Below are 15,751 nucleotides of genomic sequence, written 5' to 3'. Positions count from 1 at the left end.
ACAGTGTTGATTTTTAAGTAGCGCAACAGGCGATAAATAGCGCAACAGGCGATAAGTAGCGCATCAGGCGATAAATAGTGCAAATCTATTTTAAATCCGAAATTTAGATTAACAGATCCTTCTCCAAATTCACAACACATCTGGTCTAAAGAAAATTTCTGCGCAGAAATAGAAATAGAAGCAAAAGTGTACGTGTGGTGAGTGAGTGTTTTGTATATATAAGTTTATACAATTTTACAGGTTGAACCACAAGAAGTCGAGTTCTCGCAGAGGTACATACGTGTAAGTGACATACATGGTGGCTAGGGAGGCATCTCTGGTTAAACATAAAATTTGAGCAGTAGAGTATAGTAGACCAGGAGGTCATACTACAGACCGGGAGGTCCAGGTACAGCAGACTAAGAAGTCTGCCATAAAAGAGAAAAGGGCACAACCCAGGGGGTTGGTGCAAAACCCATATAGGCCAATAAAGCTCTGGCTGAAGGAATTCGCAGCCGAAATTTTCGATTCCACTGGTCGCTCAGCACATAAGATTAGTTGCTTATGTGCTGAACGATTGTACCGCACGTAATTGTGTGCATTAGTTAATCTGACCAGTACCATTTGTGTACAAACCCGGTCGTAAAACTATTTGTACACTCTGATGTGATTTGTGTAATTTTTTATTTTCTGAAGGGAAGTTCGCTGGTCACTCAGGAATTGTCCAACAACCAATAGTTACTGGAAAGAGTAAGTGTTCTGCGGATATCCCTCGCATGTTCCAGTAAATAGAGGTTCATAGGGGCCCTGGGTCGAGTACGCCAGCACTAAGGCAGTGTGTGGGTCGTATTGGTCGGCGTGGGCGAGTGAGTGGGGTACTCGGTAAACCGCCACCGTCAGCCTATCGTGAACATTTTGGTTTTTGTAAGGGTTCGCTGAAGACCCTGAAATAAGGTCAGAGGTGGTGAAAGCAACGCCTGCAAGTTATGGGGGCCAATTGTTCAGGAAGGGGGCGATCAACCTCGGTTCGGGTTGATTCAGTAAACCGACCAGTCGGGTCGGCAAGGTACGTAATGTGTGAAAAATATGGTTCACATACAGAGGTTTTATGTGATGAATGGGAGAGAATGACAGTGCATGACGGGGAGAAATTCCCAAGAGTAGGTAGCTTTAGCCCAGAAGTGTTGCAAAATTTAAGGAGGAGGATATGTCTCATTAAATCATCAAAGAGACGAATCCAACATTATGATTATTTGCAGTTATGGCAACAGGAAGGTGAAATACAGAGAGGATTGGCTCTGGCGGCGGGATCTAATCCTATCAAGAAATTGATAGCGACAGCCCCGCCGCCACCATACATATCGGGAGAGAAATTGGTTGCGGAGAATGACGCATTAGGGTGTAACAAACAAACACTTAGCAACTGTGTAAATGTTAATAAGTTAACCAATGCAAGTATTAACCCGTGCAAGTTGTACCCTGTTTTGAACTTTCCCCAGGAGTGTGATCAAGAAGACGAATCGGCAACAATATCGGCGCTCTCTCTAGCAGCCACCATAGCAGAGACAACAGTAGGCACGGCTCCACCCACGAGATTAGTAACAAAAGCCCCTAGCGGAGGGATAGGTGAGGTCGTATCTACAGGTAAGTACGGCACCATACACTATGCTGAAACCATTTCACCACAGGCTGTAGAACCTACACAGAGTGATGTTAGTAGACTTAATCCTGTTAGGGTAATAGCAGTGCCAAATGGGAAAACTGACACGACAGGAATCACTCCTGTTAGGAACATTGCCATGTACAGCCCATTTTCCCGAATGGAATTAAGAACCATAGTGTCTGAGTTCCCTGACCCTAGGAAAGACTTAGTTGCCAGTCAGAAATACATCAGAGACCTAGGGAACACTTTAGAGCCCAATAACAAAGACTGGCAGGTATTGCTGAGGGCATGTTTACCCTCAAATGTCGACGCAGCTCAATTTTTGGCTGACTGTGGATTAGATCAGGATGTACCTCTTACAGATGTGTACAACAAAGATAACGTAAAAAGAATAAGTTTACAGTTGAAGGAGTATTTCCCAGCGGTAGTTAAGTGGAACAAGATTTTCTCCATTAGACAGAAAGAGTCAGAAACTGCTGCAGAATATTTTCACAGGGCATTACTAGAAATGGCAAAGTACACAGGTATAGAGGACATTAAAACAAACATAAACCATCGAGAAGTAGCAGTATCTGTACTAATGGATGGTTTAAAAGAGACATTAAAGACAAGAGTACAGACCACGCAACCATGTTGGCGAGGTCTGTCGGTGGCTACTTTGAGAGAGGCTGCTATTGATCACGACCGGAACATCACCCGACACAGGGAGTCACAAGGTGATAAGTTAATGGCCGTAAGTATACAGGCCCTGACCACAAGGCAGCCTTTGTATAAATCACCAAACCCTGTGGGTAAGTCAAATGTGGTAACTTGTTTTTCTTGTCATAGACAGGGACCCATGGCACGAGACTGTAGAGTGAAAAATTCACAAAACTCATATCAACCCCCTAGACAACGACACGACATTGGGAGCAGGGTCCGCAGAGACGGAGTTATGAGCCACATACAGGGGAAACAAAAAGATACCCCCCGAACAGAGACTGGCAAGCCACTGGTAGTTCCCATTTAACCCCTTCACAAGCAGTTGCTGCCAGCGGGATTCAGGGAGGTCACCATACCCAATAGGGGTGTGGCCATACCTGTAATCTGCAGCCAGTAAAATTGATTGCAAGTCTTGGGAGTGAACCAGAAATTGCAATCAATGTAGCTGGTAAATCATTAAACTTTCTTGTAGACACAGGGGCGGCCAAATCAGTGATAAATTCGACAGTGGGCATGAGAACCACTGGTAAGACAATTCCAGCCATAGGAGTAACAGGAGTAGTCCAGCACTACCCTGTTAGCAAACCAGCCGAGATTACAGTAGGGCCGTTGCATACCAAGCATTCCTTTTTGCTGGCTACATCGGCACCGACTAATCTCCTGGGAAGAGACTTATTCTGCAAAATGGGGTGCGTCATTTATTGTACTCCCGAAGGTGTATTCTTGGACATACCTGAGAATCACGCTCAGGAAGTGCGAGACATGTTAGACTCCCCGTCAAAATTAATGTCACATACCATTATGACAAATAGGACTCCATCCCAAGTAGAGGAAATGACATCCCAGATACCAGAGTCACTTTGGACTAAAGATGGACAGGACACTGGATTAATGGCAAACGTAGCTCCGGTAGTTGTACAAGTAAAAGATGGTAGGATAGCTCCAAAAATCCCACAGTACCCTCTGAAGCCAGAGGTGGAGTTAGGAGTGTATCCCGTAATAGAGCGCTTGCTACAACAGGGCATTCTGGTAAGAACGTCCAGCACTGCCAATAGTCCCATCTTCCCTGTGAAAAAGAGTGGGGGGAGGGGTTACCGGCTAGTGCAGGATCTAAGGGGGATTAACAAAATAGTTGAGTCAGTTCCCCGTAGTGCCAAATCCAGCTGTCATCCTTATGCAAATCCCTCCCACTGCGAAATTTTTCACTGTTATTGACCTCTGCTCCGCTTTCTTTTCGGTACCTCTGCACCCTGACAGTCAATATTTGTTTGCATTCACATACAGAGGAGTCCAATACACATGGACTCGATTACCACAAGGTTTCATAGACAGTCCAAGTATCTTTTCCCAGGCTTTGCATGATTGTTTACAGTCTTTCCAACCAGAGAGTGGATCAGTATTAATACAGTACGTGGATGATCTACTACTGTGTTCTGATTCATTGGAAGCATCCCTGAAGGATACGAAACAGCTCCTGTTTCATCTTTCAGACACAGGACACAAGGTTTCCAAAGACAAGTTGCAATTATGCCAAACTAAGGTAAAATATTTGGGACACTGTCTAACACAAGGACTGAGACACCTGACCGCTGATAGAATTCAAGCAATTAGAGACATGACTCTGCCACAAACCCAGCAACAGATCAGGACATTTTTAGGAATGTGTGGGTATTGCCGTAACTGGATCCCAGGATTTCCTATTCTAGCATTACCTTTGCAGGAGATGGTTTCCTCAAACAAACCTGATCGGATTTCGCATACAGACGAGTCCGAGATGGCATTTGAGAGACTTAAACAGTGCCTAACGCAGGCACCAGCATTAGGTATGCCAGACTATGGGAAACCCTTTGAGCTGTACGGAACAGAAAGTGCTGGTTGCGCGGCAGGCGTCTTAACCCAAAAGCACGGTGATGCCAGCAGGCCAGTAGCATACTACAGCGCTCAGCTAGACACGGTAGCGCGATCCCTCCCCACATGTTTGCGAAGCGTTGCGGCGATAGCATTGCTAGTAACGAAAAGCGAAGATGTAGTGCTAGGCCACAACCTCACAATTCACACACCTCATGCAGTGTCAGCCTTGCTAAATTCTGCCCAAACCAGGCACGTCTCATCAGCGCGGTTTACAAGATGGGAATTGGCACTAATGGCCCCCGTAAACATCACCATAAGGAGATGCAGTGCATTAAATCCTGCAACATATCTCCCAGGTGTGCCTGGACAGGCACAAAGGGTGGAGGATGAGAGTGGTGGGGAAGGAGAATTTAACACAAAGGAAGACACACATGATTGTATGGAATATTTGACCCAAAATTTTTCCGCAAGGCCTGACATCAGTGACAACCCACTGGAAGATGTAGATCTAACTTTCTACATGGACGGTAGTTGTCATAGACAGTCAGACTCGGGAGACTTGTGTACTGGATACGCAGTCGTAGATGACCAAGGCACCATAGAAGCGGAACCGCTAGGCCCACCTCACTCAGCCCAGGTTGCTGAACTGGTCGCCCTAACCAGAGCATGTGAATTGGCTAAGGGCAAATCAGCCAATATCTACACCGATTCTAGATACGCATTCGGGGTAGTCCATGATTTCGGAGCCCTATGGCGCCTCAGAAATTTCATGACAGCAGCTGGTACACCGGTAGCGCATGCAGCTCACATCAAAAGGCTTCTAACAGCGATACAGGAACCCGACAGAGTGGCTGTTATCAAGTGTAAAGCACACACATATAGCCAGGACCCAGTATCACTTGGTAACAGCCGAGCAGACGAAGCAGCTAAGTTAGCAGCTGGTACCCCCAGACAGACAGACACCACACAACTGATGGTATTTAATACCATCAACACACAGAAGTTGTGTGAAATGCAAAATTTGTGTTCCACACAGGAAAAGGCAGTCTGGAAGGCAAAGGGATATGGCCAGGAGTCCTCAGGACTCTGGACGGATGGACAAGGTAAACCGGTGGCCCCCAGAGCATATCTCCCATGTTTAGCTGAGGCAGCTCACGGGCTGACTCATCTGGGCAAGGAGGGAATGTGCAAGTTGGTAAGAGCATATTGGTGTGCCCCAGGATTTTCATCTCATGCAAGTAAGAGAGCAATGTCATGCCTTACCTGTTTGAGAAAGAACATCGGAAAGGCAATACCAACAGAACCATCTCATATCCCACCTGCAGGCGGCCCTTTCCAGGTAATACAGATTGACTTCATTCAATTACCCCCTTGTCGAAATTTGAAATATGTACTTGTTTGTATAGATGTGTTCTCAAATTGGGTCGAAGCATTTCCTGCGGCCACAAATACCGCTATGTTTACTGCTAAGAAAATTGTGCAGGAATTTGTATGTAGATATGGTATCCCTAGAATAATTGAAAGTGATAGGGGTACCCATTTTACAGGTGATGTCTTTCAAGGAATGTGTAAGTTGATGGGAATTGATAGCAAGCTGCACACTCCATACCGTCCACAGGCGAGTGCAAAGGTGGAAAGAGTGAACAGCACTATTAAAAATAAACTGAGCAAAGTTATGGCAGAGACAGGATTGACATGGCCAGAAGCTTTACCCATTGTACTGTACAGCATCAGAACCACTCCCAGGTCCCCTCTTAATCTGTCTCCCTTTGAAATCTTGTTTGGTCGACAACCGCATGTTATGATTAACCCTCAGGATGATTTGAAGTGTAACAATGAAGTGACTGTAAAATACTTGATTAATATGAGTAAACAGCTAAGGAATCAAAATGATAATTTGAAGTTAGTGATTCCTGATTTACCAGATAGTAATTGTCATGACATTGAACCTGGGGATTATGTAATGATACAGAATTTTCTACGCTCAGGTTGCCTTATTGACAGATGGGAAGGACCATACCAAGTCTTATTGACTAGCACTACAGCATTGAAGGTTGCCGAGAGAGAGACTTGGGTTCATTCGTCCCACTGTAAGAAGGTTGCTGATCCAGAGAGGTCCCGTGATAAGGAACAGACGGTAGAGGAAGTTGTATCACTGGAGTGTCTGTTCCAGGAGGACTGAGGCGGCACCTGAGCATCGAGAATCACAAGATCAAAAGCAGTTGTCGATCCCCCGTTTCCCTTTTATTGTTTTTCTCCACTTCCCATCCCCTCTCCCTCAAATAATTTTTCCCCCTGCTCATTCTTCTTCGTTTCCTCCTAAGATGGACTTGCCTCAAGAGACTGTGATCCGGATTTTCCTGTTGACCATGATGTTGACCAGAGCAGTTTGTTCCGGCGAGAGTACCATGGAGTTCGAGAGAGGTTCTGGAATGGGTTCTGATGACAGAGATGGAGGCGTAGTTTTCCGAGAACAACATAATCAACAAGCAAAGGCGAGTATCAGAAAACGATCCGATAGCATTGACCATAGAAGGAATTGTGAAGGATTGTTAGCTGAAGAAAACTGTATCTGTAGGCTCTGTGACAATGTAGTTGAGGATGGGTGCATCAAGAAATGCCAATCCAGTTTTAATATCCACATGGACCGGCATCCATTGAGTGACTATCACTCCTTAGTGGGTAGTGTGTTAAATCAAACAGATTGTTGGGTATGCTCTCAAGTACCTCAAGGCCATAGCAAATCAGGACTAGTACCATTTCCTTTAACGATAGGGGAGGTACTTGAGCTAAGTGGTGGGAGGCCGGTGGACAGGAGGTTTAATATCTCCAGTCCTCCTAGTTTGAAGCTCCACCAATATCATGTGGATAGATCCCTCATATGTTTTAACATTTCCAATCCCCGAAAGCCGGGAAATTGGGAAGTGTCATGGAGCAACCAAACCATGACCTTTTCATATAGAGCAGATAGAATGCCGACAGATACAGAGCTTATACGCCACATAGCCAGTAGAGGAAAATCTTTCCGATATAGGTATACCCTAGGAAATAGGATTACGAGAGTTGGAGAGGTATCACCAGGATACTGTGCACATATCGTTCAAGCTGATACGTGTACTAGACAGATGGGAGAATTAGGGTTAGGAGATTTCACATGGAAGATGTGTAATATGGTTATGTCCTACTCCGTCCCATATGTTCTCCCCGATGATGCATATTTCATATGCGGGAGGAAGGCGTATAAGTGGCTTGCCCCAAACTCTGAAGGATTGTGTTATATTGGAAAAGTACTGCCTGAAGTAATGACTGTATCACATGCCAAAATGAAAGATATACACCGTGTTGCCCAAGCTCCTTATACTCACACCCATTATGAGCACGTAGTTAAACGGCACCTGATAGAAAGAACAGAGCATCCGGCCTCTGACATGATCCATGAATCCACCGGGATTCAGTTTCTAATCGCGTTAGATTTCACTCGCACCGCCAGAGGAGTGTTGAATTATAAATACATATCTGCGCTCGCAAATTTGTTAGACAATATCACAGAAATGTATGATGACACGTTTAGGTATACTGGAAGAGAACTTCAAGCTTACAAAACAGAACTGGTTCAGCATAGAATGATTCTCAATTATCTCACGGCAGTAACAGGTGGATATTGTGTCACACTGGCAACGCAGTACGGCGTGAAATGTTGCACATATATTACAAATAGTACCGAGGACCCGGTCGAGGTCATAGACCAAAAGATGGACGATATTCTCCAACTGAAGTGGGAATTTCGCAGGAGACACAATCTCACCCTTGCTGCTGTGAGTAATGAGCTGACTGGTTGGGTGTCATGGTTGAACCCGCGAAATTGGTTCTCCGGTTTAGGAGAATGGGCTCAAGGAATCATAATGGATGTAGGGAAGTTTCTCCTATGTATCTTAGGTGTTATCATAACGATTGGCTTGATATTTAGATGCGGTCAGGCTTTAACGAAGTGCAAACGAAGTGCAAACGAAGTACCAGGGTGATGAGTTTAAGGAGTGAGGAAATTGTAATTCCAATGGATTTGATTTATGACCCAAATGTAGAAACAATGATGTGATGAAAATGCGATTTCTACGGTCCGTTTCTTTCACCTGTTTTTCCGTTTTCTCCAAGGTAAAAAGACCCACTTGGACGAGGAATTTGATGAGCCGATATACAGACAACAGATGGATTAAAGAAGAAGTTTTGACAACCTGATACACAGATTTTTGATGAACTTTGCCATAGATCCCCAGTTTCCCTAGAAATTTTAAAATTACGCTAGCCCAACACTTTTGTAAATCTATGGACATTGACAAAGCTTTTGCTCGCACCTTATGGGCAAAAGCACAAAGAAGACTGCAACCAACAGACACCGAACAAGACTTCAACCGACAAATGTTCATTTACCTGACATAGAATACCACCGCATTTACCGTAATTATGTCTTTTCTTCATCTCTACAACCTTCAGGTAAAGCACACACATAGTATAGGGAATACAGGCACAAATATCAGCAATCACATATTCCCCCATTCATGTATCATCAACTAAAATGTGCTCCCCATTTTGTTGCAACCAAAATCCGAAAAGAGCTCGGTAAAGTTTGACAGCCCATCCACAGACCCGTACCACGGGATAAGAAGGAATTCAAATGTATACTTCGCAATACCTCGAAGCTTGATTTAAAACACGTACGGCACGATGATACATGACCCCCAAGCACGGATTCATACACACATGCTTCTGCTATCTCACTAGGTCATACCCTTTTCCTACCTTCTCCTCTCCTCCCCTACCCAACCATGTAAATGTATTAACCCCTGACATATATTTTTCTCTTTTTGAAATGTTTTAGAAGGTGGCAGTTATTGTTGACTGCCAAAGGGTGGACTGTCAAAGTCAGAAAAATATCTCTATGCACACTGCCATATTTGCACCTCACACAGGTCTGCGCTGCACATGCGTGCGCTCTCCCGTGCGTGCGCATACTCGCTGTTGTGGGCACCCGCGGGCGCGCGGTATGTGCATTTACGGTAGAGTTCATGTGTTCGTAGCGTGCGACTCAATCGTTACATATTTTCACTATATAATGTATTTTGTAGATCATGGTCCCTTTGATAGATTCTGAAAGTTTGGTTAATGTAGAATGTTCATGAACAGAGAAATCCCCCTTTGTTTGATACGAAGGGTCAGACAGGAGTAATACAGTGGTGTTTAGTATCCATCGGAAGAGTTTTTAATTAGCAATATTCCGGTGTTGGTTTGAAGCGGATTAATCGCTCGTGCGAATAGTTATGGACATAAGAAGTTTATGAACATTTACTATTATTTGCACTTAATTATCCATGCGGCGGGAAACCCAGTTTCCCTCCCACCTGAGCTGTTGGAAATAGTCACAGCCCACCTGTATGAATCAACCTATGACCTTTTGTTATAATGCGAGGAGGAATTCCTGTGTCCAATGAACAATGAGATTGTAGGGACCATTGAATTGTATTGTGTGTGTGGGGCATAAATAGACAAGCCGATCACATCCAGCTCACTCTTCAACGGTTATCATTGCTGAAAATCGGGAGCTGGATGTCCAGAGGCGCATGCGATCGTTTCCTTTGTGCGTAAGTTTTCTCCGCAATCCTATTGTCTTTCTTGTGGTTATGGGCCATTTCTCTCTCTTCTCTTTCTCTCGTATTCTCTTAAACGTAATAGTATTGTATTGTATTTCATGTGTAGTTATCTGGTTAGGTAGTCTATGTTATATTGTAGTGTATGACTTGTATTGCATTAATTCTTTTGCAAGTATAGCATTCATAATATATATATTAGGCGTTGGACCCTAAGCACGGTATCTGTGTATTTCTAATAGTGTTAAGTATTCTCAGAGCGTCGGTGACGCTCAAGCAGCTTTTAAGTTAATAAGGTTACACTGTGTTGCATCTACACCCTATCTCTACACTAAGGTTTTACAGCATATTACATTGTCTATGGTTTAGATATAAAGGTTTAACATTGTGAGCGTCAGCGCCGCTGGTGATCTCCTCGTGGTCCCGAGCGTCCGCTACGCTATAGCGAATCATTACGTTAGTCGGCAGCCAATAGCGTGCCTGCCTGTGATCTCTTGGCCGTGAGCGAACGTGACGCTTGAGCGTCTCGACCACGGCTAAGCGATCGTTACGCAACGAGCGTACCCTTACGGTACTCCATACGTAAATAGCGTACAGTGTTCTTAGACCTCACAAAGGGTTTTATATAAGATAAATATTTAGCTTTATCAATAGCTAAACTATACAGTACCTCTGTGATATCACAATGCATTCAGCTGCAGGCAGCTAGACTGTACCTCTGTGTAATCACAATACAATCACCTGCAAGCAGCTAGACAGTACCTCTGTGACACCACAATACTTTCAGGTAGACAGTACTTCTGTGACATCACAATACATTCAGCTAGACAGTACCTCTGTGACATCACAATGTATTCAGCTAGACAGTACCTCTGTGACATCACAATACATTCAGCTGCAGGTAGCTAGACTGTACCTCTGTGTAATCACAATACAATCACCTGCAAGAAGCTAGACAGTACCTCTGTGACACCACAATACTTTCAGCTAGACAGTACCTCTGTGACATCACAATGTATTCAGCTAGACAGTACCTCTGTGACATCACAATACATTCAGCTGCAGGTAGCTAAACTAGACTGTAACTCTGTGATATCACAATGCATTCAGCTGCAGGCAGCTAGACTGTACCTCTGTGCCATCACAATACAATCACCTGCAAGCAGCTAGACATTACCTCTGTGACACCACAATACATTCAGCTAGACAGTACCTCTGTGACATCATAATACATTCGGCTAGACAGTACCTCTGTGACATCACAATTAGAGATGAGCGCCTGAAATTTTTCGGGTTTTGTGTTTTGGTTTTGGGTTCGTTCCGCGGCCGTGTTTTGGGTTCGAACGCGTTTTGGCAAAACCTCACCGAATTTTTTTTGTCGGATTCGGGTGTGTTTTGGATTCGGGTGTTTTTTTCCAAAAACACTAAAAAACAGCTTAAATCATAGAATTTGGGGGTCATTTTGATCCCAAAGTATTATTAACCTCAAAAACCATAATTTACACTCATTTTCAGTCTATTCTGATTACCTCACACCTCACAATATTATTTTTAGTCCTAAAATTTGCACCGAGGTCGCTGTGTGAGTAAGATAAGCGACCCTAGTGGCCGACACAAACACCGGGCCCATCTAGGAGTGGCACTGCAGTGTCACGCAGGATGTCCCTTCCAAAAAACCCTCCCCAAACAGCACATGATGCAAAGAAAAAAAGAGGCGCAATGAGGTAGCTGTGTGAGTAAGATTAGCGACCCTAGTGGCCGACACAAACACCGGGCCCATCTAGGAGTGGCACTGCAGTGTCACGCAGGATGGCCCTTCCAAAAAACCCTCCCCAAACAGCACATGACGCAAAGAAAAAAAGAGGCGCAATGAGGTAGCTGTGTGAGTAAGATTAGCGACCCTAGTGGCCGACACAAACACCGGGCCCATCTAGGAGTGGCACTGCAGTGTCACGCAGGATGTCCCTTCCAAAAAACCCTCCCCAAACAGCACATGACGCAAAGAAAAAAGAGGCGCAATGAGGTAGCTGACTGTGTGAGTAAGATTAGCGACCCTAGTGGCCGACACAAACACCGGGCCCATCTAGGAGTGGCACTGCAGTGTCACGCAGGATGTCCCTTCCAAAAAACCCTCCCCAAACAGCACATGACGCAAAGAAAAAAAGAGGCGCAATGAGGTAGCTGACTGTGTGAGTAAGATTAGCGACCCTAGTGGCCGACACAAACACCGGGCCCATCTAGGAGTGGCACTGCAGTGTCACGCAGGATGTCCCTTCCAAAAAACCCTCCCCAAACAGCACATGACGCAAAGAAAAAAAGAGGCGCAATGAGGTAGCTGACTGTGTGAGTAAGATTAGCGACCCTAGTGGCCGACACAAACACCGGGCCCATCTAGGAGTGGCACTGCAGTGTCACGCAGGATGTCCCTTCCAAAAAACCCTCCCCAATCAGCACATGATGCAAAGAAAAAGATAAGAAAAAAAGAGGTGCAAGATGGAATTGTCCTTGGGCCCTCCCACCCACCCTTATGTTGTATAAACAAAACAGGACATGCACACTTTAACCAACCCATCATTTCAGTGACAGGGTCTGCCACACGACTGTGACTGATATGACGGGTTGGTTTGGACCCCCCCCAAAAAAGAAGCAATTAATCTCTCCTAGCACAAACTGGCTCTACAGAGGCAAGATGTCCACCTCATCTTCACCCTCCGATATATCACCGTGTACATCCCTCTCCTCACAGATTATCAATTCGTCCCCACTGGAATCCACCATCTCAGCTCCCTGTGTACTTTGTGGAGGCAATTGCTGCTGGTCAATGTCTCCGCGGAGGAATTGATTATAATTCATTTTAATGAACATCATCTTCTCCACATTTTCTGGATGTAACCTCGTACGCCGATTGCTGACAAGGTGAGCGGCGGCACTAAACACTCTTTCGGAGTACACACTTGTGGGAGGGCAACTTAGGTAGAATAAAGCCAGTTTGTGCAAGGGCCTCCAAATTGCCTCTTTTTCCTGCCAGTATAAGTACGGACTGTGTGACGTGCCTACTTGGATGCGGTCACTCATATAATCCTCCACCATTCTATCAATGTTGAGAGAATCATATGCAGTGACAGTAGACGACATGTCCGTAATCGTTGTCAGGTCCTTCAGTCCGGACCAGATGTCAGCATCAGCAGTCGCTCCAGACTGCCCTGCATCACCGCCAGCGGGTGGGCTCGGAATTCTGAGCCTTATCCTCGCACCCCCAGTTGCGGGAGAATGTGAAGGAGGAGATGTTGACAGGTCGCGTTCCGCTTGACTTGACAATTTTGTCACCAGCAGGTCTTTCAACCCCAGCAGACCTGTGTCTGCCGGAAAGAGAGATCCAAGGTAGGCTCTAAATCTAGGATCGAGCACGGTGGCCAAAATGTAGTGCTCTGATTTCAACAGATTGACCACCCGTGAATCCTTGTTAAGCGAATTAAGGGCTGCATCCACAAGTCCCACATGCCTAGCGGAATCGCTCCCTTTTAGCTCCTTCTTCAATGCCTCCAGCTTCTTCTGCAAAAGCCTGATGAGGGGAATGACCTGACTCAGGCTGGCAGTGTCTGAACTGACTTCACGTGTGGCAAGTTCAAAGGGCATCAGAACCTTGCACAACGTTGAAATCATTCTCCACTGCACTTGAGACAGGTGCATTCCACCTACTATATCGTGCTCAATTGTATAGGCTTGAATGGCCTTTTGCTGCTCCTCCAACCTCTGAAGCATATAGAGGGTTGAATTCCACCTCGTTACCACTTCTTGCTTCAGATGATGGCAGGGCAGGTTCAGTAGTTTTTGGTGGTGCTCCAGTCTTCTGTACGTGGTGCCTGTACGCCGAAAGTGTCCCGCAATTTTTCTGGCCACCGACAGCATCTCTTGCACGCCCCTGTCGTTTTTAAAAAAATTCTGCACCACCAAATTCAAGGTATGTGCAAAACATGGGACGTGCTGGAATTTGCCCATATTTAATGCACACACAATATTGCTGGCGTTGTCCGATGCCACAAATCCACAGGAGAGTCCAATTGGGGTAAGCCATTCCGCGATGATCTTCCTCAGTTGCCGTAAGAGGTTTTCAGCTGTGTGCGTATTCTGGAAAGCGGTGATACAAAGCGTAGCCTGCCTAGGAAAGAGTTGGCGTTTGCGAGATGCTGCTACTGGTGCCGCCGCTGCTGTTCTTGCGGCGGGAGTCCATACATCTACCCAGTGGGCTGTCACAGTCATATAGTCCTGACCCTGCCCTGCTCCACTTGTCCACATGTCCGTGGTTAAGTGGACATTGGGTACAACTGCATTTTTTAGGACACTGGTGAGTCTTTTTCTGACGTCCGTGTACATTCTCGGTATCGCCTGCCTAGAGAAGTGGAACCTAGATGGTATTTGGTAACGGGGGCACACTGCCTCAATAAATTGTCTAGTTCCCTGTGAACTAACGGCGGATACCGGACGCACGTCTAACACCAACATAGTTGTCAAGGACTCAGTTATCCGCTTTGCAGTAGGATGACTGCTGTGATATTTCATCTTCCTCGCAAAGGACTGTTGAACAGTCAATTGCTTACTGGAAGTAGTACAAGTGGGCTTACGACTTCCCCTCTGGGATGACCATCGACTCCCAGCGGCAACAACAGCAGCGCCAGCAGCAGTAGGCGTTACACGCAAGGATGCATCGGAGGAATCCCAGGCAGGAGAGGACTCGTCAGAATTGCCAGTGACATGGCCTGCAGGACTATTTGCATTCCTGGGGAAGGAGGAAATTGACACTGAGGGAGTTGGTGGGGTGGTTTGCGTGAGCTTGGTTACAAGAGGAAGGGATTTACTGGTCAGTGGACTGCTTCCGCTGTCACCCAAAGTTTTTGAACTTGTCACTGACTTATTATGAATGCGCTGCAGGTGACGTATAAGGGAGGATGTTCCGAGGTGGTTAACGTCCTTACCCCTACTTATTACAGCTTGACAAAGGGAACACACGGCTTGACACCTGTTGTCCGCATTTCTGGTGAAATACCTCCACACCGAAGAGCTGATTTTTTTGGTATTTTCACCTGGCATGTCAACGGCCATATTCCTCCCACGGACAACAGGTGTCTCCCCGGGTGCCTGACTTAAACAAACCACCTCACCATCAGAATCCTCCTGGTCAATTTCCTCCCCAGCGCCAGCAACACCCATATCCTCCTCATCCTGGTGTACTTCAACACTGACATCTTCAATCTGACTATCAGGAACTGGACTGCGGGTGCTCCTTCCAGCACTTGCAGGGGGCGTGCAAATGGTGGAAGGCGCATGCTCTTCACGTCCAGTGTTGGGAAGGTCAGGCATCGCAACCGACACAATTGGACTCTCCTTGTGGATTTGGGATTTCAAAGAACGCACAGTTCTTTGCGGTGCTTTTGCCAGCTTGAGTCTTTTCAGTTTTCTAGCGAGAGGCTGAGTGCTTCCATCCTCATGTGAAGCTGAACCACTAGCCATGAACATAGGCCAGGGCCTCAGCCGTTCCTTGCCACTCCGTGTGGTAAATGGCATATTGGCAAGTTTACGCTTCTCCTCCGACAATTTTATTTTAGGTTTTGGAGTCCTTTTTTTACTGATATTTGGTGTTTTGGTTTTGACATGCTCTGTACTATGCCATTGGGCATCGGCCTTGGCAGACGACGTTGCTGGCATTTCATCGTCTCGGCCATGACTAGTGGCAGCAGCTTCAGCACGAGGTGGAAGTGGATCTTGATCTTTCCCTAATTTTGGAACCTCAACATTTTTGTTCTCCATATTTTAATAGGCACAACTAAAAGGCACCTCAGGTAAACAATGGAGATGGATGGATTGGATACTAGTATACAATTATGGACGGGCTGCCGAGTGCCGACACAGAGGTAGC

Source organism: Pseudophryne corroboree, chromosome 4, assembly GCF_028390025.1.
Source record: "Pseudophryne corroboree isolate aPseCor3 chromosome 4, aPseCor3.hap2, whole genome shotgun sequence".
Lineage (NCBI taxonomy): Eukaryota > Metazoa > Chordata > Amphibia > Anura > Myobatrachidae > Pseudophryne > Pseudophryne corroboree.
Note: the sequence above shows the minus strand (reverse complement) of the source record.